General features: G+C 55.4%; 1 protein-coding gene across 3 annotated transcripts in view; it reads right to left on the bottom strand.

Annotated features, from left to right (window-relative positions):
* Positions 1–24254, bottom strand: part of RAI1 (retinoic acid induced 1) — a 74596-nt gene that overhangs the window by 18105 nt on the left and 32237 nt on the right. For 2 of the 3 annotated variants that reach the window (XM_032126081.1, XM_032126083.1), the window contains 2 exons: positions 21331–21411; positions 711–1376 (listed from right to left, as the gene is read on the bottom strand). The gene's annotated coding sequence lies outside the window, so the exon portion shown is untranslated. The remainder of the gene's footprint in view (positions 1–710; positions 1377–21330; positions 21412–24254) is intronic. The other variant, XM_032126082.1, reaches the window with a different exon arrangement.

The raw sequence follows: 24254 nt of genomic DNA, 5'->3' as shown, positions 1-24254 counted from the left end.
TTGGGGTGCCGGTGTGAGCCTTGCCATGGTCATGGTGCCAGTGCACTGGTGGGGCTCTCAGCAGAGCAGGCTCAGCATTCCATGGGGTTGCAGAGCCACGGCTCTCCCTACTTCCAACCAGGCTCACAGTGCTGTCATGCAGGCAAATCCAACCTAAAACACCCCAGCTCAACCTCCAGGCTGGGGACACAACACAGAACAGAGCCACGATGGCACATGGGGAAGGCAAACAACCACCGAAACATGAACAAACCCCAGTGGTGAACACCTGGCTCCTGGTCCCTGTGGGCACCTGGCACACCACAAACTCACCACAACCCAATGCTCAGAGCAGTGAGACGCCCTGCCCATGCCAGGGTGAAGGTTACCACTCAGGGGCCACAACAACATCCAGCACCGGGACAAAGCAGAGGTAGAAAGGCAAACACCAACCCCTGCAAAAACCCTTCCCTATCCATTTATTTTAACCACTCCATTCCCATCCTTGTTATTTATGGTGCTTCATAACACAATGGTCAAAGTAATGAAGTTTGGGGGGGTTGCATGACCAACACAGAGGTAGGACCATGATGGGGGATCCCACCACCAGCTCCCACATGCAGGCACCAAGTTCCTTTCCAATCCTGGGCTGTATTCACTAAATCTGAGCTCGGTTTCTCTGCTGGCATCCCAATCCCATAGAAAGTGTTGGGAGTGGCAGCCAGTCTCACCAGGCCGGTGTCAGCATCGCTGGAACAGCAGCAGCGCCGTGATGGAAAGTTGCTGGAACATCAGCTTTGGATGCTGAGTCCTGGTAACAGTTGCTATGTGAAACATTCAGAGGTGGAATTTACTGTCACAGTTAATAATAGATGAAGGTTTTAGAATTTTTGATGCTTTACATTTTAAGCTGTTTGATTTATAATGTTTCAGAAAAGGGTGGGGGGAGGCAGGAGCTGAACAGCAGCATGAGGTAAACAAAGCAAGTGGGGAGGTGGGCAAAGGGCTTCATCCATCCATCCATCCATCCATCCATCCATCCATCCATCCATCCATCCCTCTGCCCACTTCAGGGATGCACTGAGACCCTCATGGCCAACAATGGGATGGGGTCTCCCCACCAACCACCAACACCAGTGAGCACCCTGGTGGAAAACCACGGCACAATTGGGACGCAGCCCCTCAATTGCACATCACACTTCATTTTGGGGTTTTTTTCTGCCTTCAGTTGCTGCATCTCTCCTCCCTGTTTTCATTCCGTCGGGTTGCTGGGTTATTTACTTGCTGGCGCTCCTCTCTCCTCTCCCCTCTTGCAGGTGTATTTCAAGTAGCTCCGTAAATAGCAGTGCGTGGCGTGCCTGCGGCGGAGCGCGCGGGTCCTGCTGATTAGGAACATGCTGCCAAAAAAAAGAAGGGTCTCACTTCCCTGCTGAGCTGCCACCCTGTTTCCACAAAGAGGTGCCAATGTCCCGGCATATGGGGATGCTCCAGCTGGATCCCGAGGGGCTGGTGCGTGCTGTGTCCACTCCTTCCTGGAAAGGAGCAGTGAGCACAGGTGCTGTGTGAAGAACCTCGGTGTCTCACGGTGTCCTTTGGGCAAAGCCCTGTGATGGGTTCAGCTCTGGTACATTCTTCCTGCTTCTCCCAAACACTGGAGCATCCCAATATTCCAAATGTGTGTGTGGAGCATCCCAACACCTCAGATGTGTGGTCAGGAGGATTTAATCCCAGCTCAGTAGGGCTTCAGGTCATGACATGAGGAGCAGAGGAGGAGTCCACACTTCCTCCACCAGTGCTGGGCATGCAGTGACACCTTGACAAAATTGGGGGGTGGGATGGAATAGAGGGGGTTCCCCTCTGCTCCTCCAAACCAAGAGAGGTGACACAGTGCAGAGAGGAGATACTTTGCAATGCTGTTGGGAAGATGTGGCGACTGGAGCTGGGATGCTGGAGCCTCCAACACCTGGAGACATTCCAGCCCTAACCAGGTCCACGGCTCCTGCCAAAACTCTGGGTGCACACAGGGGCTCCCAAACCCCAGGAGGTGGCTGAGGTGCATCCCCCACCACCAGCACTCTCCAGCCCCTCTGGAGCTCCTGTTTCCCCCAGAATCAAAGATTCCCAGGGGTCCCAGGCTGAGCTGCCCCATGATGTCTCAATCAGGGCTGTGCATCGCCCCATTTACATACGCACATCCCGGCTGGAGCCGAGTATAATTTCCTTATAAAGTGGCTTTGACACATGGGGTAGCTCGCCTTAATGAGGAGGGTTATTCCACAAAGATCTGTTACTAATGGGCTTGGGGCAGGCAGCGCCCGTGCACACAGACTCCTGCTGCCAAACCCAGCACCACGCTGCACCCAGATCTCCCCACGGACACAGCATCCCCACCAGAATTACCCCCATGGCTGAGCCAGTGCTGGCAACCCCTGCCTTGGTGGGATCTCATCCTGATCCCAGTAAGATCTGTGCCTTTGCCAGCTGCCTCTCTGCTTTGCATCAAAACCCACTTGGAGGTCCAGAAAGGCAACCATGAGGCACACCTTGGTATGGAAACCACTCAACCCTTCCCAAAAACCAGCTCCAAGGAGGGAGATCGAAGTCAGCACAGCACTGGAGTCCCTCAGTACGCACAAGGTCCCTGAAACATCAAACCATCCATGTCCCTGTCCGTGCGGGCACCCTCTCTACAAAGGCACCGCTCCTGCCTGGCACCAGCTCTGCCAGCGACCAGCCCGTCATTACCAGAACGGCCTAATTAAAAAAACATATTAAAACCCGTGACTCCCCCAAGACCAAGCCCCTCCCTGCAGAGCCCCGACAAATTCAATGCACAGCTTCATCCCCGCCACTCCCCCGGGCTCCCCGGGGACCCCCGTTAGCGGCGGGTGCCTCGTTAGCCGGCGGCGTGCCGGAGATTGGCTGCAACTCGTTCGCGGCGTCGAGCAGCTCTGCCCCAGACACCTTCTCCTGCGACCGGAGGCGCGCTACGTCCCAGGGCACTGTCACAATATATTAAGACGCGGCGCTAAAAATAAGCAACGGCAAAAATAAGCAGGAAAATCGTGGTCCCTGCCTGCCCCTGCCGGCCTCGCACTGGCGGAGCTCCCGCTGCCACACGCGAGCTGGGGAAGCGTGTCAGGAACGAGAGGTTTTTGCTGGGTTTTATTAAAGCGACGTGTTTTCCCCTTCCCTCCGCCCCCAATCTCCAGCCGCTCCGAGGAGCGAGCCCCGCGGTGACACACAGGATTTGGTGACAAATCATCCCGGGGGTGGGCGGTTTCTCTGCATGCTGGTGGTTCCGGGCATGGCCACGGCTGGTGTGAGGCCCTGCCTGGCCCTCCGGGGCTGGAGCGGATCCTTGTCCGCCCCACGCAGCCCAGGATGGGGCTCTGCTCCCCGAAGGGGGACACCCCAGGAGCCACGGGCACTGCTCCGTGTGCCCAGCCATGGGGTGCCAATCAAAGGATGGGTGGGTTTTGGCCAGCCCCGTGTTAGACACAACAGCCAGGCTGGCTCCCTGTGGAGCCTCCATTCCCACAGCTCCCCAACATCTGCAAACACCCCATTCTCCTCGCTCGCTGCAAGCCAGACACATCAGTGCCGGCGTGGCACAGCCCACGGGATGGGAGCTGGGAGAATCCTCTACCCGGGAATGCGTCTTGGAGCACCTGGGGAGAGGGCAAGAGGCTGCCCGCACTCCTCCCGCTACCTGCACCCCGTGGGGTACCATCCTCCACGCCTGAATCCTTGGGGCTGTCGGAGGCACCAACAGGGACACAGCCCCTGCTTGTCTCCGTGAGATGAAAGGGCAGCTCCAGGCGCGGGGACGGCTCCGTGCCTCCAGCCGAAGGCGTGCGGCCGCCCTGCTGCCTCGGCTGCGGCTGGAACGAATGCGTGCACATACCTCTGCCCCGGCACGGGTGTTTGCTCTTCTCTTCCGCGGCTGTGATTGATTAAAGGATCAGGGACATCTGAGAATGGAGGCAGCAGCGGCAGCAGCAGAAGCAGCTCCCTTTGGACTTGGAGAGCTTCCTTGCCTGCTGCTTGCTGCTGCCGTTGCCTGTCAGGCAGCTTTTAATCAAGGTTTGCTTATATCTGCAAAGGCCTTTCCCAGAGGGATGAAGGGAGGAAAAGAGGGGGGGAGAGTATATTAACATGCCAGCCACCCTCCCTCTCCCTCTCCTTTGTTTATGGAGAGGGTCAGTGCTTGGAAACGGCTGGCGGGGACCGGGAAAGGCGCTTCGGGGGTGCCGGGGGTGCTGGATTGTGGCGCAGCTCTTGGCATGTCCAGGTCTCGTGGCATAGCCAGGGGTAGGGAGGGTATCACACTTGGCTGGGATGTGCTCAATAACAGCACCAGTGTGTGGAGGGAGCAGGACCTGGGGACCAGGGCTTGGTGGCTTCTTCTGGGTGGCCTTGGATGCCTGGAATGTCCCCACAGGCATGCCAGGGAGGGGACCAACCTGCATACCCCCAAATCAGAGTCTCAGCCCAGAGAGACCAACACCAACCATATGCTGAGACCAGCACTGTCCGTACACCAAGACCACTCAGGCGGAGGGAGCCCAGGCCCCTCCATCCCACCCCTGGCTTCATGGAAGGTCAGGGTCCCCATCCTCATCCTACAGCCCACTGGGACTGCAGCCAGGATGGCCACATCACACCACCTCTTCTCCCTTCTGCAGGGTGGGCTCTGGCAGTGAAACCAGGGCTGGGAAGGACCAACACCGGCCCCACACCTGCCCCAGGGCTGGGTTTGCCCCATGGCACTGGGATTTCAGCACGGCACAGGCTTGGGAGCACACCGGCATCAGCCACCACTCCACCATCACCCACCACAGCCACCACCAGAGCCATGCACACCCGTACGAGCAGTGTGGGAGGATGGGTGACCCCCAGCCCTGTGTCCCCTCATCAAGCACTGTCTCTGCCTCTGCTGCCATTCCCGCACATCACTTTGGCTCTCCACGTTATCTTATTGCTTGGCTAATGACCTGCTAAAAGTATTATGTGAAAAACCACGCTCTTAGCCAGCCATTAGACTGGTTAGGACCAGCGGGTTATGCTTTATTGCTTTAATAGCTGAGTTTATGAAAGGTCGTCTCATAACTGATAACATGCATAATTTTTGTAACTTAATTAATGCTGCTAATATACTGGAGTCTCCATCAGCTGCTGGTGCAACTGATGCGCAGTTTGCATCCCGAGCGGGGCTGGGAAGAGTATCCTGGGCCAGGCTCTGCTCGCTGTCCTTGCCAAACAGCACCCAAAATGGGAACACAGTTCAAATCCACACCAAAACCCCACCGTGCCACTTTTCCACTTTGGAGCGTCCCGCTCAGAAATGCTCCAGCAGAGACAGGGATTACTGTGAGTGGGCAGAGGGAAATGGGAACAGATCCAGTTCCCAACCCCACAAGCCTGAAGAGAAGGGATTTCTCTGCTTCCACTCTGCTCAGCCCATGGAGAAGCCAAGGGCAGATGTGGGACCCACAGTCAGGGAGAGTTTTACCTGTGGAAGAACCAAAAACCTCTGGGGGATGGGAGTTGCTCCAGCAATCCCATACATCTCTGACTGAAGTTACAACTGAGCAAAGGAGTTTTGCCTTGATTGGGGATTTGTGGCTGTGTCCCAAGAGGGTTCCCCTGGGAACCCTCGGACAGACCCTGCTCCTCTGATGATGCTAAGGACAGCCAGGCTGGCATGGGGCAGGATCCTGCTGGAACTGCTGCCTTTCTTCCCAGCACCGGGTTTTAAGGACAACCTCCTTGACAACAATTTTGACAGTATTTTTTCAGAATTTCTTTTAAGAACACCCTCCTGTGAGGGTGGCGAGGCCCTGGCACAGGTTTCCAGAGAAGCTGAGAATGCCCCCTCCCTGGAAGTGTCCAAGGCCAGGTTGAATGGGGCTTGGAGCAACCTGGGATAGTGGAAGGTGTCCCTGCCCATGACAGGGGGTAGAAGTGGATGGACTTTAAGTCCCTTCCAATCCAAACCATTCTACGATTCTGTGACAAGTACACATTTTTCTCATTAAAAGGGAAAAAATACAAAAGCAAACAACTTCTCTGCACTGCCCAAGCGCACACCTGGGGGGCTGAGCATCCATGGGGGAAGCTGGGAATCAGAGGCATTTCCCAGGCAGCAAAAACAGGCCCTTCCCTTGCAAAGAAAAAAAAAAAGAAGAAAAAAAAAATCATGTAAATAGGAGCCCAGGTGCATGCGGTGTGTGAGTCCCTGATATGCTGCCACCAGCAAATCTGGTGAGCTGTGAATCCCCGGCACCGCGCATCCAACGCTGCAAATCCGAGCTGCTCCAGTCGCCTGCTTAGTTTTGCAAATTCTTTCCTGCTGGCTGAGAAAAGCCAATATGTCTGCTGCTCCCGCTCCAGCGCAATAATTGTTCAGCGCTGGTTATCATCCTGCCAGAAAGGCACGAGCTACCGCTGGGGCACTCTGCTTGCTGTAAATGCAGCGAGATGATTTCCTAGCAAATGCAAGTTTTCCAAGGAAGTGGGTGGAATCTGCTTGTCTCTGATTAGACAGCTTGGGTTTTTGTTTTCCTGGTGCTTTAGAGAGAGAGAGAGAGAGAGAGAGAAAAAAAAAATAAAAAAGGCATAAAATATGTGGCTTTGCATCCCCTCTGCCCTGAATTTCAGGCTTGCATGCATCCAGGCGATGGTCCCCTTGGGATAGGCAGCTTTGCCCACACTCTGAGCAATGATCCCGTGGAATGAGGCTATGATCTTTCATCAATCATTGCTGAGCGCTTCTCCCTCCCGCGCCCGCTCCCCAGGCTGTGCCCGCTGCGAGCGCACAGCCCCACAGCTCTGCTTCCCCTTCAGGCCTCCAAAAATCAAGGGGTGCAGGCTTGGCCCCCCAAGTGCCTGGGGGGTCAGGACTCTGCTTGGGGACAAGGGGCACAGGACAGCCCCTCTTTCACCCTCCCAGGTCAGCACAATGCTTGGGAGGGATGCAGGATGCCAGACACGGCTTGCAGGACCACAGGGTGAATCCCAAATTCTGGCACTGCAACCAGACTAACCAGGATGCTGCGAGGGAGGTGGGATCAGGACAAGCCCTGAGGCTGTGGAGAGACAGGTCTGCCTCCCCGCCCTTGCCAGGGGAGGAAAAATGACTTGAAATTAAGATTTCCTGATGTTTGGGGGCTTGGAGACCTTGACACCCCCTGCGTCCATCTGGCTCTTCCCCTCTTGTGGCAGCTCGCTCCTGCGCTCCTGTCTATCCGTGAATACCAATTATGGTTTAGGAGAATGTATATCTGAGATGTGCAAATACAAAAGGCAGGAAATAAAAGTCATCTCTTACTGAAGAGGAGAGGTAACCATGACTACCTGGGACCTCATTTAAAACTGTGCCGGCCGCAGGCTAAAAGGCAACGCTTCCTATTGTTACACACGTTTACGGAAAGCTTTGAAAACCCATTTTCCCCCCCAAAACCAGCTGGGAAGTAAGAATGAAAACGAGAATTGGAGGCGGGGGGGGAGGATATAGAAGATATTTATTGGTGTTTGTGGGCTGGTTTTGCATCCCACCTGCATGAAAACAGCCGGTAAGCTGAAACTTCAAATGAGCAACTCGGAAGGAGATGGAGCGCCAGCGGCTGCGGCATCGTGGTTCTGGTGCCACGTGGCAGCCGGCCGGGAGCCCGCGCGGCACGGGCAGAGCTGCGGCTCCAGCGCTCGGAGGGGGATGCACCCCTGTAGGAAAGTGGGGTGTGAGCAAACCTGTAAGGGCTCTCCATGCTGCAAACACCGCCAGGATGTGCTCGGGGTTTGTGGGGAGCTGGGAGGAGATGGTGGCTCTTGGTGCTGGCCCCAGCTGGCACCCAGACATGCTTTGCACACTGTCACAGGCTGTGGTTGGTTGGATTTTGGAAGTGCCCTGGGCTTGCTGAAATCACACGTGTGGTAGCTGCTGTTTGCATGCCAGATCCTGCAGCCTGCAGGAGGGATACCCATGATGGCGGGGGATAACTGGGAATCGCCAGCTGCCCAGCTGAACGTTTTCACCAGTCAGATCTGTAGGGCCAGCGTGGAGCCGGGGGACACCAGCAAAGACACCCCATTGCTCCGACACGTGTGTAACCACAACCTGTCCCAGTCACATCAAAGACCAGGAAAGCTGTCTGCCAGCCACCAGCCTCGCCAGGACTTCACACCACTCTCAAGCTCATGGTTATAAGGCCAATGACCGGGCAATTAAACTGATTTTTGGTTCAAAGGCCGTCCCACCTGGCACACACAGACAACAGGAACCACCTCAAAACCAGATGCTGCTTTCTCAGGGATCTGTGCTGGGCACCAAGAGGGATAAATGTGGATGCAGACAAATGTGGTGGTCACCTCCACCCTCGTCATTCCTGGGCACCTGCCACAAGCTCCCACTGGTAAAGCTCTCCCCTGCCCACTGCCGGCACAGCCATGGCCCTCGGGCCCCCCTGCCAGCACTCTGGACCCACACCTGGGACCACACAACGGGGCTGCAGGCAGGAGCCCCAGCCAGGAATTATGGTCTGTACAAAAGACAATGACAGTGAATCTTGTTACTGGCTTTTCAGCAAACGTAATTCCTTTTTATTAGAAAATTAAAGGGTATGAAAAGCTTTCCAAGGCTGAAGAGCTGAAATGTCCTTTCATAAAATATGCGGCGTCTGATAAAACGGATTTGCTTGTCTGCCTGCCCCAGCCCCCTCCCCCTCCTGGCTATTATTCCTACTGGCAAGGTGATACCTTTTGCCAAAACACCAATCCCGATGTGGCCAGCGGAGACTCTTTGGGGACCAGCGCTGCTCCCCAGCATCCCGGTCATTCCACCCTGAGGCAGCCTGCACCTGTTTGAGGTTGGGTTTGGGTTGGATTTTTTAGCTAAATGAAACTCTGAGGGACAGTTTTTCCCCTCCAGGGCTGCAGGTGAAGTCTGACAACAACCCAAACCATCACCCCAAATGCAGCCGTGAGGACGCAGCAGTTGCCAGCAGCAGAAGGTGAAGCCAGGCAATGGCAGACAGAAAGGAATGGATTCCCCCAGACATCACACAAACAGCAACTATTAAAATCTTCCTGGGAAGTTCCCTCCTGAGGAGAAAGTCATGTGCCCTCCTGTGCCCCAGCACTGAGCTGCGTGCGAGAGGTGCTGAGGGCCAGCGAGTTGCCAGCATCAGGCAGCGGGCAGCCAAGGTAACGCGAGGAATCTCGATTTCTTCCCTTTAATCGTTCCCTCTCTCTGTCTCTTTCATCTTTCTGCTGGTCCAAGTCAACCTCCCATGTTCGTGAGGGTAAAGATTCTTGCTCTCTCCCACTTGGCACTGTGGGGCTGGCACAGGCCAGGGACCACAGCACCCCGGAGCGATGCTGGCAGATGGTGCTGCCTCTTCCATCTTTTGTGGGCAGAACGCCCCTTGCCAGCCCTCCACAGGGACCACAGCCTTAGGGTTCACCTCGACCCTCCAGGTTTTTTATGTCCATTTCATTACCAGGTCAGTTTTGCCTCTGCAAGTCCCATGGAATGCATGGCAATGGGATGCATCCATGCCCACACAGAGATCCCCACAGGGACGGTACACAGGGACCTTGCTGTGGCCACTGTGGGCAAAGGGCTGGCACCCCCTGATGGTTTGTCACCCTTGGCGTGGCAGAAATAGGGGGAAGTGAAACAACATCCCCTGGGTACCATCAGGGAGCTGACGCCTCAGCTGGGAGAGGACGTGGCAGCCCTGGTCACTGTCCCCAAATGACTCCAGCCCTGGCGATGTGACACAGGAGCAGGAGGCAAGGAGACAGCAACACCAGTGGCATGCACCCACTGCAGCGTGCAGGACAAGCCACTGGACATGGGGTCATTGGGCTGGTAGGGACAAGGACAGGCGGCAGATTCAGCCGTGTCCCTGCCACCATGCTGGGCACCAGCACTGCTGCCATGGGGAGACACAACTCCAGCAGCAACACCGTGTCCCCACATGCCCCCTCAGTTCTCTTGCAAGCAAATGTGCCATGACCCAGCTACAGCATCTCCTTCCCACCCCATCAGCCGTGGGTTCCCCGTGCCACTGTGGGCTCCCGGTGCCACTGGCAGTGCTGTGCGAGTGCTGCCCGGCTGGCTATTACCACAGGAAGAGCTGTAACACTACAGCAAACCTCCCTGCTCAGCCCTGCTACAAATCAGGGTCAGGCGGCAGTGCTGTTAGACAGAGCCTGCCAGTACGTGCTCCTGCTCCTAATGTCCTCCCGCCGCACGCTTAATGGGGACGCGCAGGAGAGCGATGCGACGAGGCAGAGGCTCGGCCCCGCTGCCCATCCGGGGGTTCCTGCCCTCAGAGCCGGCTCCCTGCCACCAGTGGAGCTGAGGGTTAACACCAGGGAGGCACGGCCAGGGATGTTTTCTTCCCTGGAGCTGCTCTGGCTTTACCTTTAACATCTGCAAATGTGGTTAAAAGTTTGCCGAGCCTATTTTTAGAGCCTCTCACCACATGCGATTTCTCCATCGTGAGACAGGAAACGCTGATGAGGTTGTTCGCCACGGAGCTCCTTTCTCCTCCCTGGATGGCCTCTGAGCTCCTCTGGCCTGTGTGGTGCTGCCACGCCACTGGTGTCCCTGGTCCCCACCTCCCAGGGTGTCCCATGGTGGCAGCTATGGCAACCCAAGAGCTGAGGGTGACAAACTGCTGGAGGGTGCCGGCCCTGCACCTGCCAGCATGGTGGTCACACCAAGGTCACCATCCATGGTCCCTAGGCAGTGGCGGAACAGATGTGTCCCAATGCTGTTCAGCCCCAGGGACTTGGAGGCAAAACTGATCCCAGCAATGGAAATACAAAACCTTGAGGGTGAAACCAGGCCCCAGCATTGTGGACCTTGTCCACCATCTTGCTCCGTGCCTCAGTTTCCCCAAAGGAACAATATTTTTCTTGGCTCCCCACCCTGGAGAAGCGCTAAGGGCTTGGGCAGCTGCTGCACCTCCTTGACCATGGGATGCATCAGCACTGGGCACAGGGGCTGCCAGTAAACAGACCTTGGCAGGGGTGTCCACTACCAACCCTCACACCCACCACCCCCAGCATGGGCAGCTCAGTGTGTCCCCACCATCACGCTTAACACAAAACACTTCGGAGCCAAAGCAGACCCGGCTGCCCCACCGGGCCGGGCCCTTCTCCGTGCCTGGCCCCGTGTCGCGGGCTCGGCAGCACGCAGGCGCGGCTGCGGCCGGGCGGCGCGGGTACCTGCTGTTTGAATGTCAACACCTCATTTATACATCTTGATTGGCTCTCATCAGCCATGCTGCGCTACACCTGATTGCTCCGAGCCGACGCAGGGTGCCAGGCTGCAGCGCCTAATTCCAGTTAATTGGCCCTTCATCCGAAGCAAAACAGAAATACAGGAATAAAGAAACAATAAACCATCCTCCCCCGCTAAAAAAAATTAAAATCTTGGCGTTCTGGAGGGTTGGTTTTATTTTGCAACCGTGAGCAGGCCATGCTGTGGGCTATGGGAATTCCTTCCCAGGAGTGCTGCACCCTGCATGAGCTGGGAGATGCTTTGCCACCCACAGGCTTGGCTCACTCGTGCTCCCCCTCATCCCACAACGAGCCCTGCGTTCGTGTCACGCTCGCCTGTGCTCCTGCTCCCGCCCGCTCTCGCAAACCACTGAGGCTGAAATTTCAATTAAGAACGAGAAATAATTACCCGCTGCTCCACATTTCCTCTAAAATGGTAGCCAATGCCGGCAAGCCGAGTCACCGCCTCCTGCCACGTCCTGGCGCTCACCGGCAGGCTGGCATTCGGATGACATTTCCAGGATAATGCCGGCCCAGCTGCCGCACGCTGGTGGCTGCGCCCCCAGCCATGCCGGGAGGCCAGTGCTGGCGGATGCTTGGAAGAGATGCTCTCTTCCACAGTGGGAGTGGGGCTGCTGCGAGCCCCTGCTGCCATGGCTCAGCCTTTGAACTCTCTGCCTGGCACTGCCTGCTCCCAGCCATGCCCTGGGCTGGGATGCTGGTCCCCTGCTCTCCACCTGGCAGAAGCACTGCGTGATAATGACTTGGCTCATCTCCTTCCAAGCCACACGTCATGGGGAACCACCATGCTGCTGTCCCCAGCAGCCACCATGCACAGGGATGGGGCATATGGGGATGTTCCCCTCACTCCAAGGAAGGCACTGAAGTGCTGGAGTGCATCCAGAAAAAGGCAACGGAGCTGGGGAAGGATCTGGAGCACAAGGAGCGGCTGAGGGAAACTTCTCAGCCTGGAGAAAAGGAGGCTCGGGGGAAACTTCTCACTCTCCAAAACTCCCTGACAGAAGGGTACAGCTAGGTGGGGGTCGGGCTCTGCTCCAGGTAACAAGTGATAGGACAAGGGGAAATGGCTTCAAGTTGAGCCAGGGGCAGTTGAAGTTGCATATTACGAAAAATGTCTTCACCAAAAGGGTGGTCAGGCATCAGAACAAGCTGCCCAGGGTATTGGTGGAGTGTTCATCCATCCTGGAAGTGTTCAAAAAATGTGTGGATGTGGCACTTGGGGACATGGTTTAGTGGTGGGCTTAGCAGTGTTGGGTTAATGGTTGGACTTCGATGGTCTCAGAAGGGTTTCCCAACCTTCATGATTCTGTGATTCAATGATTCCATGCAGGAGGGCAGGAGCAAGAGGATGGGCAGCACCAGGGTGGGCAGCAGCCTTGGCTGCACCACTGGCCTGTGGAACAGCACTGGGAAAGGGCAGACAGGCCCACTTTCAGCCCCCCAGCCTGGGGACACCAGCAGTGTGGCTGTGTCTGCCTCCCCCATGACACTACTGCAGGCAGATGCCCCAACCCAGCACACACCGGGGCACCTCAGACCTGCCCACAGCTCCAGAAATCACACTTCTTGCACCGTTTCATTTTAGCACAGCCAGAAATAAGAGGAACAAACTCCATCAGGGTTGGAAAGGGCACAGACCCCAATCAGAGGATGATCTGGCATCCCCAAAGTGCTCCTGCAGCTTTCCCTGTTGAGACAGCCTGTCCTGGCTCCAGCTCATGCCCTGTTGGAGTGACACAACCCTGTCACAGTGACACAACCCCACTGCAGATCCCCACGGTCCTGCCCCAGAGAGCTGTGGGAGATGCAAACCCTGGGAGAAGGTAGAGACAGGACACTGACGTGGGCACAAAAGGCTCCTCCATCATGAGGATGGATGAGAATGAGGGAAAAATGAATAAGGATCCGTGCTGCAGCAGAGCAAGCTGGTGTGGAAGATGTGCCATGTCCCCAAAACCAGACCCTCTGCCATCAATGTGAATGGTGTCTTATTTTCCCTGGATGTTTTCCCATTCCTCTTCCCATAATCCAGAGCTGTGGGGGCCACTGCAAAGCCTGCAAGTCCTGTGACTCCAGTGGCAGGAGATGCAGAAGTCCTGGGCAGTGATCACAAGAACAGGGAAAGCAGCAACCTCAGGTTGCAGATTAGCTTCATTTTACAGCCAGGGAGGCAGAAACCTCCCGTGGTTCAAAATCTCGCTGGAGACCACACAGGGAGCCTGGGGAAAGCCAGAGAGAGGTCGCAGGTCTCTGCAGGGTGAGAGCATCCTCTCTCCGGGCAGGGAGGGAGGGAGCTCAGAGCCAGCAGGACCCCACAGTGGCCCCAACCCATCGCCGCACCCCAAACCTCACACGGGGCCACACGCTGCACCCCTTCCCCCTCTGACCCCAAACACCCACTGCTGCCATACCAGTGGGGGTTGCAGAAACCAGTTTGGTGAAGAGAGAGAGGCTCTTTACCCAAGTTTAAATGCACTTCCCTTGACTCAGTTCCCAGTTCACTGTAGAGGAGACCCAGCTTGGCCGGCAGCCACGGTGCTCAGCTCTGCACGTCCCTGCCCAGAGATACATTCCTCAGCACTGCAGCTAAGTGCAGCACAGCCTTTGAGGCCTTCACCCCTCCTTCAATTTTAATTTATGCCCTCTGACCCAACTCCCCCTTTTAAATCAGGCTGATCAATAGAGAAATCAGACAATCCTTTTAAGAAACTATCTCATCTGATCCTGCCAGCTAATGATCTCTGCTATCCTTACAGCTGTTTGCAGATCTGTAGCCTAGGCTGCTGGGGGAAGCGGGAGGAAAAAAAGCCACTGGTCCAAATTCCTCCTTCCCCACTGCAAGCAGGAGCAGCAACAATGCTGACAATTTGTATGGAAGCAAAACAGGAGATGCCAAATCCTGTTTTTTGGAAAACAAGCTGAGCATCATGCTGCAGGGAAGCACTAGCTCCCAAAATCTGCTCCCTCATCCATCTCAGCACCAAACACTCTCTTCTCCCATCTTGGGAGCCCTGACAAGACATCCTCACTTTTTTTGCAGGCTCCAGCTTCCAGGCTTTCCAATGCCTCCTCTTCAAAGAAAACCCAGCAACACAAAGCAGCAACCCCAAATCTGGTTCCCGGCTGAGCCATGGTCACCCACACCCTGTTCCGTGCACATCCACAGCACTGAGGCCCACAGCTCCAAGGGGATGCTGTGAACATTGGGATCTCCATTGCTTGGCTGGAAAACCCTCACCCCTCACAGGGATCCTTGCTTTACCAGGGCAGCAAAAGCTCAGGGGTGCAGCCGCCTTCTGCCCATGGAGAAGCTAAACCAGATCAATGGAAGAGGGAGCAACGTCCAGCACAGCACTGGGAGCGGTGTGGCAATGTCCATGGAACAGCCTCCAGAAGGGCTTTATTGATGGCAGCTGCATTTCTATTTAACTGGCAAAGGAACAGGGTTAACCAGCGAAGAGGGAAGCATCAAAGAACCCTTTAAGTCTTCAAAGTAAATCAGCTCCTGGAACAAACGCGCTCGGTAGCCAAATGTCCCCTTCTCCTTTGTGTGCACGGAGATATTGACATTTATTATGATGCCCAAAGCACCCAGAGGAAGGATGCTTTCTTTGCATCCAAGGGCCATTTCTCACCCTGGCACACTCACAGGGATTTCTCCCCTGCCAAGGCAGGGCTTGGCCCCCAGCACTCCCTCCTTTAAACCACCCAGGAGCCAGGATGGGACCGTGTCCCAGGGATACTCAGCACCTTCCCACGCCCACAAGGAGCCGGGGACCAGGCTCCAAGCCCAGGACATCTCCAAGGTCCCACCACCATATGTCCCCTCCCACCCAGCCCTTGCTCTCAAGCCCAAAAGCAGATGCAAAAGCCAAGGGGTCTGAAGGGCTGCGGCAGCACAGCACGGTGCAGGTCCTGCCACAGCAGTCACAGTGAATTACAAGGTATTAGAGCCCCGTGCTGCCATGTCTCTGTGCAGCAGCAGTCACGGTGAAGGACATGCTATGATAGGACTAGAGTCTCCTCTGGAGATTCCAGTCACCGGCCTGGTGGAAGGCAGTGGTATGAGAGGCCAGCCCTGTTCTATAGATCATGTAGCGACAGGCATGTGAAGGACACGCTATTACAGGACGACGCAGGATGAGAGCTGTGGGGTTTGGGGAGGGGGAGATGGCTGTGCCTCGCTGGATCACTGAGTGCCCACGCTTTGCGAGCCAGTAGCCGTGAACGTTTTTAATTATGCTTTCCTACTTTATCGAGCATCTGATTTTCATTTACACGCCGGCCATCTCCACCTGAGAACGTGGCTGCTGCCATTCTTTTCCAGCACTGCTCCCATATCCCCTCACGCATCAGCTGGAGGGACCCAGCAGAGCTGGAGGTCCATCCTCAGCTCAGCACAGGGGACCCATTTGGTGACTGACCTGCCCTGAAGCTCCCCTACGTTCCCCACACGACACCAAGGACCATAAGGGAGCTGGGCAGAGCCTCCCTGATGCCCAGTGTCCCTCCCCGTCGGAGCAGCCAATTTTAGTGGCTGCCATAAATGCAGCAGGAGCAGTGTCCCCTGGTGAGGCATCGAGCGGTGACTAAGAGCGGAGATGACAATAAAGCGGAGGAAGCAAGGTCTGACTGCAAAGCAGCAAACCACCCCCTCGAATCCTGCTCAGAGGCACTGACTGATGATGCCCCCTCAAACCAGAGCCTGAGCCCAGTGAAGGAAGGCTGGGCTCTCTGGGGCTCAGGCTGAGCCCTGGCGCAGGCTCGGTTCGGGTAAAAATCCCATAAGCAGGAGGGGAGAAAGGCTTCCCCCATCAGGACACCGGGACGGAGTTCAAGCCTCTTAGCAAAGCACACAGGGAGACTTGTGTACAGCCCCTACAGATAAATCTACCCCCTTGAAGCGTTCTCAGTGGTAAATGCGGTAGAGACTGTGCAGGACTTGACAGCTCGAGGTGTATTTATGGTGCTTTGGCACCAGGGATACAACCAGTTGGGATTTTTGCTCGGCTCTACCACTTGGGCATAGCACAGCCACAACAAACCCATTTGAATACCTCGTTTCAACCAAGGCAGAGATCCAGCCTATTCCCTGCGGAGCAAGCGCCAGACCTGGGGCCAAATTAATCTCCGATGGATCTCCATCAACTTCATGGAGTTACAACTACAATTTGGCCCATGCCTGACACGTAAATCTGCTCATTTTTCTTCCAAATCGTCCAAATACCGCAGCATTTGTTAGCGCAGGAGAGGGGACGCATCCTCCGGGAGAGATCTCTTTGGATACCGCGCCAGCCCTTTCTTTTTTTTATTTCCTTTGCTGCCTGGGATAAAAGGCAAGCGAGACAGACCGTGGTACGTGTCTGAGCTGTTTGGGAAAGAAATAGGAATTTCCTCCTGCCATTCCCAGTCTTTTGATAGGCAGGTGGGATGCGAGCAGGAATAACTCAATCAAGACAGAGCAATTTTTAATTAATTTGTGGATCCCTTCACCGGCTGATTGCCTTGGAGACAAAAGGGAAGCCTCTCCTTTAACACTTGTGTGTGCCTGGTACTCTGAGCCTCCCCTTTTCACCAGCACATCTTTGGTCTTGAAAGCTGCACAAAAGGAAGAATTCCTTGATCTTTTGCCTCGGCTTTTGCTAAGACAGAGACACACGAGCGCGAGCTGGGTTGGGGGGTTTTTTGGGTTTCTTTTATATTTTGGGGGGTTTATTAAAGCCCAAAATGCACATAGAAAGAGGTGGGGAAGGAAAAAAAAAGAAGGAAAGGGGAATAAAAACCCTCAAAGCTAAGAAAGGAGAGCATTTTCCGTCAACACCTTCTGCCCAGCCCGCTCCATCCCCAAGGGGAGGGAGTTGAAAGGTTCAAGCTACATCAAGTGGTGAGTAATGCAGCGGGAGGCTCCTGCTCGGGGCCAGGCTCTCGCCCTCCGCCACCCTCCCTGCCCCATGCCTGGTGCTGGCGGGGCAGAGCCCAGCTCTCACCCTCCCCTTCTCCCTTCCACCAGCGACCGTGGGGATGCGGGAACTTCCAAGGCAGTGAGTGACACCACAATTATCGATTGTCAGCTGCAAAGGCTTGCTCTCACCTCCCCCCCTCTTCTCACTTGTTTTCTTCTGTGCAGCAGTGCCAGCCTTCAGAGACTGCTGCTGTAAAAGGCTCGGATTGACGGGGTGTCAAGATATCCGCTGCCCCTGGCTTTTAACGTTCCCTTGCAAGGGGGAGCAGGAAGAGCCCCTGCACCGGTATGGGGAGCTTGGATAGCTCCAAAAGAAAGGGAGGAATGAAAAGCCTCCCTCTCTTCTCTGTCGAGGAGATGCTCTTGAACCACAAGCAGCTTTTTCAGCCTCAGCTTGGCTGCGTGCGTCTCGGAAATCTCAAGATGCTGGGAAGGAGGATGTGCCAGCCGGCCCCCGCCAGTGCCTGCGTCCTGCCCAGAATCCAGGCACCCAAAAAACCCACCACGCTCCCCAGCAGGTCTCTGTGGCACACACACCTGACCACCCAGCACATTTGGCAGTGGCCATTTTAGAGGTGGGGAAGGCAAGACATATCCAGGCCAGATGAGGTCACCCAGAAGAGGCTACAAAAAGACTGGGACACCCCAGCTTGAGCAAATCCTCTGCTGTTCAACAGTGATGGCACAAGAGGACCAGATCAGAGGGTTTTCCTAGCAAAGACTGGCAAAGCAGGAACTCCAGGTCATCCCTGGATCCCCCACCAAAGGCTACAATGTCACCCTGCCCAACCGCCCTGAGATGGTCCCCTGCCAGCTCTGTCCCCAGCTCAGCTGGCCACCCGCAGCAAGCGCCATCCCTGCCACAAAATGGGGATGGTCACCTGCCCGTGGAGGTGTTTGTTTGCAAAGCCTGGCGGCACCTTGGGACCATGGCTAAGTGTTACGTGCTGGAGCCAGAGTCCTGAAATTAAAGCTGGCTCCACGACTGTCAGTGTCGACACCTGGTGATGGGAGGAGAGGGATCGATGATGGAGAGTCTGTCGCTCCTGATGCATCGCCGTCAGGGTCAATACACAATTCCCGGGGAGATCAGATGTCCAGGTTAACTGCTTTGCCTCCATGCTAAGCCGATGGGCTGGCGGAGCCCCATCCTGCTTGCACATCTTCTTCCCCAGCCATATTCACCCCACAGCCACCAAATGCCACCGAGAGCAGCCCCGGGGCTTGTGGCTCTTGTTTTCATCCATGTAGAGCTCAAGTGTAGTTCAAACGGGTGCCCAAGGCTGGGAAAGGGACACAGGGACAACAGGGACCTCCCCCCAGGAGCTTTTGGCTGCATCAAACCAGCCCACTGCCACGGGCAGCATCACCAGGGGACCTCATGGGGACACAGGCTTGGGGATGGCCACCATCTCCTCTGGCCACCCACGGGGGCTGGGAGGGGAAGTGGGGGTGATGAGATCTCTGAAAGGGGGAGCCCCATCTGCCAGTCTCCCTGTGCACCCCCATCCTGAATTCCTGAACAACAGAAAAGGCAAGAGAGGAGGGAAACTCTCCTCTCCTGTCCAGCACAAGTCCTGTGCGCTGTGACTGTGTCCTGCTCCTCACCCTGGGTGGGCAGAGGATCCATGTAGCTTTGACACAACACCTGTCCCCTCCAGGTGACACCACAGACCCCCGTGGGATAGGAGAGCTGTGACAGCAGGACTGCACTGTGCCCTCTGCACCAAGCAGCCTTGTGGCACCCCAAGGCACCCCTAAGTCATTGCAATGCACGCAAGCAGGAGGCAGAAGCCCTGCTTTGCACCCATTCCCATGTGCCACGCTGGGCAGGATCCATCCCCATCCCAGGGGGTCCTGTGAGGATGAGAGCCACCCGCAGCCAGACTGCAGCATCTCACCCCGACAGCTCCCAGGGGGTTTCAGCTGCTCATCTCCTCCTCCAGCACAGCACAACCTACCCGGGGGAGCCCGGTGTGACCCCCTGAGGAGGGGACCAGGGGGTCCTACCTGCCATCAGCCCACAGAGCCAGCCTGGGGGGGAACACAGCATCACACCCAGCACAGCCAGACTTGCACCAGCCCCCCCAAAAAATCCCAAGAAAACAGAGCGCGGCATGAATAACAAAAGCAGCTATCAGTAAAGACTCTCCCAAGAGGCTGCAAGTTCTTCAATTAGAGCTCGCATTATAGGAATGAGAAACTCCATGCCGTCTTCCGTACGGATAACACTTTTTTCCCCCTCTCTTTTAAAGAATAAAGGGAGGGAGGGAGGGAGAGGAAGGGCTGCATCTCTAATGCAACAGACAGGTCTGCTGAGATTCACTTTGGCTCTTATTTTGACTTTCATCTAAAAGAGCTGCCCTGGGAATCCATTAAGTCCAATTTAAATCGGCTCTCCGCCCTCACGGCTTCTCCCCGCCTTCGCGCCCCCCCCCCCAGCTCCCTTCTCCCCCCTCCTCGGAAGCAAACAAACACAAAAGCAAGGCCAGGCAGGGCAGGCAGCGAAGGGCAGGCAGCGAAGGGCAGCACCGGCGCGGTTTCGGAGCCGTTCCCTGGGGGATTACAGCCTTCCCCAGGGCAGTTGCTCCATCTTTATTTCCGCCCAAATAAACACAATCCGGCCACGTTTGGATACCGCCTCGGTATGCCCCACCTCGGCGGCGCTTTTGGGGGGCCGGTGGGGTTTCGGGACCTCCTTCTGTTCCCCACACATCTCCCCCCTCCACACACAGGCATATTTCCCCCCGGTTTTATTATTTTTGAGTACAATTAGCTCTATTAACGCCGCAACCGGCAAAGTTGGACGGGATATAATCACATACTTCAGGTTTGTTGTGGTTTTTTGGTTTTTTTTTTTTTCGTTTACCCCAATGAGCTTTCCCCCCCCCGAGATCATTCCTCTGCCTTTGGGAATCGCCCCCCCTCGCAGCCTCGCAGCCGGGCGAGGGACGGACCCCTCGCCTTTCATCTCACCACACTCATTCAAGCTCTGCTTCTGTCGTATAAGCAGTTTTCCAGCTCTTCCCCCCCCGCCCCGTAACACACCCGCTCTGCATTGCATCCTATTCATATGTTTTCAATCATCGCCGTTTCGTTATTTAAAACAAAAGCACACGGTTCCCCCCACCCCCGGGCAGCACTCCGAGCCCCCTCACTGGGCTCCACGGTTATTCCCTGGTTTGTTTGTTTATTAATGTCAACGGAGGATCTGGAGGCAAAATTTGCCGTGGGAGAAAGGGAGCGGGAGGTGAAAGTCCCACCGAGGGGCTTTCCAAAGGCGCAGCCAGATGTGCAAACCCCACGATTCCTTGGGTTATCTGCTAGATCCATTTTTTCCTGCCCCGCCAGCCACCGAATAAAAGAAAGAAAATCCATCAAGTCAGCGTTCTCACGTGCAGACAACGGCAAGGAGAGCCAGGCGCCCGCCCGCGGCACCGCCGCAACTTTTGGAAGTATAAAACCATGCACATCCATAACTCCTCAATTAAATAAGCCTCCTCGGGAAGACTTCCCTCTGCAGAGGATTTCGCAGCCCCGTGCCCATTATTATTTTAACTTTGCAAAAGTAGGGAGTCAGGACAAGCAAAACGAATCCATCCCTTCCACACACAAACATTTCCAAGTCTCAGCTGTATCTTTGTTCAGACACCCATCAATCCGCAAGTCAGGAGGGGTTTTGGACCGGTTGCAAATTTCTTTATTACTTCCAGAAAAGCAAAACAACCCCCCCCCCCCCCACGCCCCCCGGCTCCTCCGTTGCTGCTGCAAATAGGACACACACACAACACACACACAGAGCACAGACACACGTACGTATAATCCCCCCTCCCTCCCCAAACTCTGCGATGCCGGCGCCGTGCATCCGTTCAATCGCAGCAGCACACGAGTTGCACAAGAGAAAAATAAATCCGGAAAAAGCTCTGTCCGCACACCCTCACCCGCCCCCCCTCCCGAGCCCCCCCCCCCTTCCAATTCTGCTGCGGCTTCAGGAGAAAAAAAAAAAAAAAAAAAAAAAAAAAAAGAAGGAAAAAAAGGGAAAAAAAGCACAAAGATGTAGCTTGCAACAATACCTGCGATGGTCCTTGCTCTCTCCTCTCTCTCCTGCTGGCTCGCTCTCCTCCTCTTCCAGAGCACAGTAGCCAGATTAGATCCTTAGAAAAAAAAATGTGAGAAATAGCACAATTCTCCTTTTTTTTTTTTTTTTTTCTTCCCTTCTCAGCAGCCCTTCTGAGCTCCTTCACTAACCATTATTCATAGACCACTAGGGGATATAAGGTAATTAGAAACGGCCCTATAGCATCCAGCCTGAAAATGTAATGCCAGCGGTAGGAGTGGTGGAGGGCTCTGGCTGCGGGCGGCTCCGGCAGAAAGTGCTCGCTGGAGCTGGGGACCGAGGTGAGAAGTGGGGTGGAGGAGAGGGCGAGCGGCAGCGGGTGCTGGCAGCTCTCCCGACAGAGACCAGGGTGGCCAGGGACACCGAGCGGCACGGGTTTGGGTTGGGTTTGGGGATGGTTTGGGGTTTGGTTTGTTGTTTTTTTGGGGTTTTTTTTGGGGGGGGGGGGATTTTTTTGTATTTTGGAGTGGGCTCGCCGTGCCCGTGTGAGCCGTGCTGGGGCTGCGTGTGTGTGTGTGTGCGCGTGTGTGTGTGTTTGTGCCAGGAATAGCAATCAGCAGAGGCAGCACACAGAGCGCAAAAATGCCATCATGCAGGGTCAACAGAAAGCTGCAGACATTTTTTTTTCTCTCTCTTTTTTTTTTTTTTTTTTTTTTGTAGGCTTAATCCTCTGGAGCGGGGGAGAGGGAAAAGGAGGAGGCTGCTGCCTTCTTTATAGTTTTGATTTTTTTTCCTCTTCCAACCTCGTAGGATCAGATTAACCCCCCCTCCCCTCCACGCACACACACACACTCTCCAACCCCAGCGATCCCAACCCTCCGCCAGCACTGCACCGGGAGATGCCGGAGTCGGCGCAGGGTGGGATGCGGGTCTGGCCGCCGCGATGAGCTGGGTGGGATGAGCTAGGTGGGCTCGGCAGGGAAGCAGAGCAGGAGGGAGGCAGCGCGGGGAGGGGGGGAGGTGGAGGCAAATGAACAAATCACACCTGCAGCTTTCTGCGTGCCGGAGCCAGCTGCAGCCCAGGCAGCGACCGGCAGGAAAAATCCAGGCGCGCGGGCTCCCAGCACCATCATCTGCGGGGATTTAGGTGCACGGTGAGCTGGTGGCAGCTCATCGCCGGGAGCGATTGATTTTGGGGAGGTTTATTATTAGCAGGAGGGGAAAGGGAGGTGGTAACAAAGAGCAACCCTTCCACACACACTGATTTTTCCAAGGGGTAAATAAAACCCGTCGCAGAGGTGAGGAGGGGGAGGTGGTCCCCTCGCCGAAGGACGCAGAGCTGTGGTGGCCCTGGCACACCGGGGCACCCGTGCCCTGCCGCCGGCGGTGCCGGGATCGCTGCCGCGCAGCTCCGCGCCCCAGCTCCTGCCCGAAGGGCGCAAACGCCCAGCCCTGCCTCCTCCCACGACTCCGCTCTGAGCCTCTCGTTAATTGAACTAAAGCTGTTCACCTTGATAACGCAGCACGGCAGCAAGTTTCCGAGCCATACGCGGGGGGCTGGAGAGCTATTTGATCCACTTCCAAGGCGCTGCCTTTCAATTCAACCCCTTGCTCTTGAAGGATGGATAACCAGGCCCTCTCTTTTCCCTGTTAATTACTCGAGATAGGAGGCATCAAGCTGCAAACCAGACCAAACCTCATAACGGGACACAGCACCTGCAAAAGCAGACTGCTTGTTCTCGTCTCCCCTGTCCTTTTCCTCCCCATAATCATCCTTATCCCCATCCCCATTGCAGACCCAGCCTGGCTGTTTGTAGGTAATACACCACAACATGCTCCCAGCCACCTCCAACTTCACACATGCCTCTGCAGGATGGTAAATCAAGCTGGGACCTCATGGCTCTCCAGGGACTTGGTGTTACTCCCCCTAATCACCAATCTGCCCTGCCCTTCACAGGGAAGAGCCTGGCACTGTTTGGCACCACAAGCCGTGACTACCACCCCAGTAAAGCCAAGGTGGGATGGACCCAAAGGACGTCACCCCCAGCTTCTCCTCTGGGACTGAGAGAAGACTAAAGGATTTGTTATTTTTACACTGCAATCCAATAAATTCAACAATCTGGTCCATGTTCTTTCCCAGCTCTGATATGTTTGAAATCCCCACCTCCAGGAGTCCTGTGATTTCAGGAAGACCTCAGCCCTGCTCTCCTCAAACCCTGACCTCACCGTGGGGAGAAAGGTTGAAACCACAAGCCCCAGAGAGCCCCATATGCAAATTAAATCACCACCAAACACTTTGGTTATTAAACACCGTTATTTTTCTGGAACATTTATAGTTCTGCGCCTACAATTTACGGGTTCAAAAAGGCTGATTTCATGACTTCTCAGCACTTCTGAGGTGTCAACACCCACATCACCTCTGTTTGCATGACACGGTCATGTCTATCTAAGCCCAAGCACTGGCTGGGTGGGAGACCACCACCTCTAACACCAATTAACTTTACTCATTAAAACCTCTAAGCTCAATTGTGCAGATGGAAAAGTTGCCATCCCCTTGATAAAATCTGGATCCAGAGCATCCTGGAGCAGATCTCACCCTGAGCTACCTCAAAACAGCATGATCAGCATCAAAAAGCCTCTTCTGTCTTCCCTGCTATGAGAGCAGGGCTCACCTTGCTGATCAAAGTTGGAGGCTTCCCTGGACATAACCCTGCACCTCCTGCCCCAGAGAAGCTAAAAACTAATGACTCATTGCAATGTTATTTCTGGAGCTGCTAAAACAAAGGCACTCTGGCTCCCTTGGCTCCCTCTCCCCTCGGCGTCTCACCGCTTCGACCTAAATGATAAGGCATCCTGAGAAAACTGAGCTTTTCCCCACCACCCTCCTCTTTCATCTGGCCCTGACATGAGTGGCCAACCCAGGGTCCAAGGACCTCCCCA

Source organism: Corvus moneduloides, chromosome 16, assembly GCF_009650955.1.
Source record: "Corvus moneduloides isolate bCorMon1 chromosome 16, bCorMon1.pri, whole genome shotgun sequence".
Lineage (NCBI taxonomy): Eukaryota > Metazoa > Chordata > Aves > Passeriformes > Corvidae > Corvus > Corvus moneduloides.
This window is presented reverse-complemented; position numbering and strand designations above follow the sequence as displayed.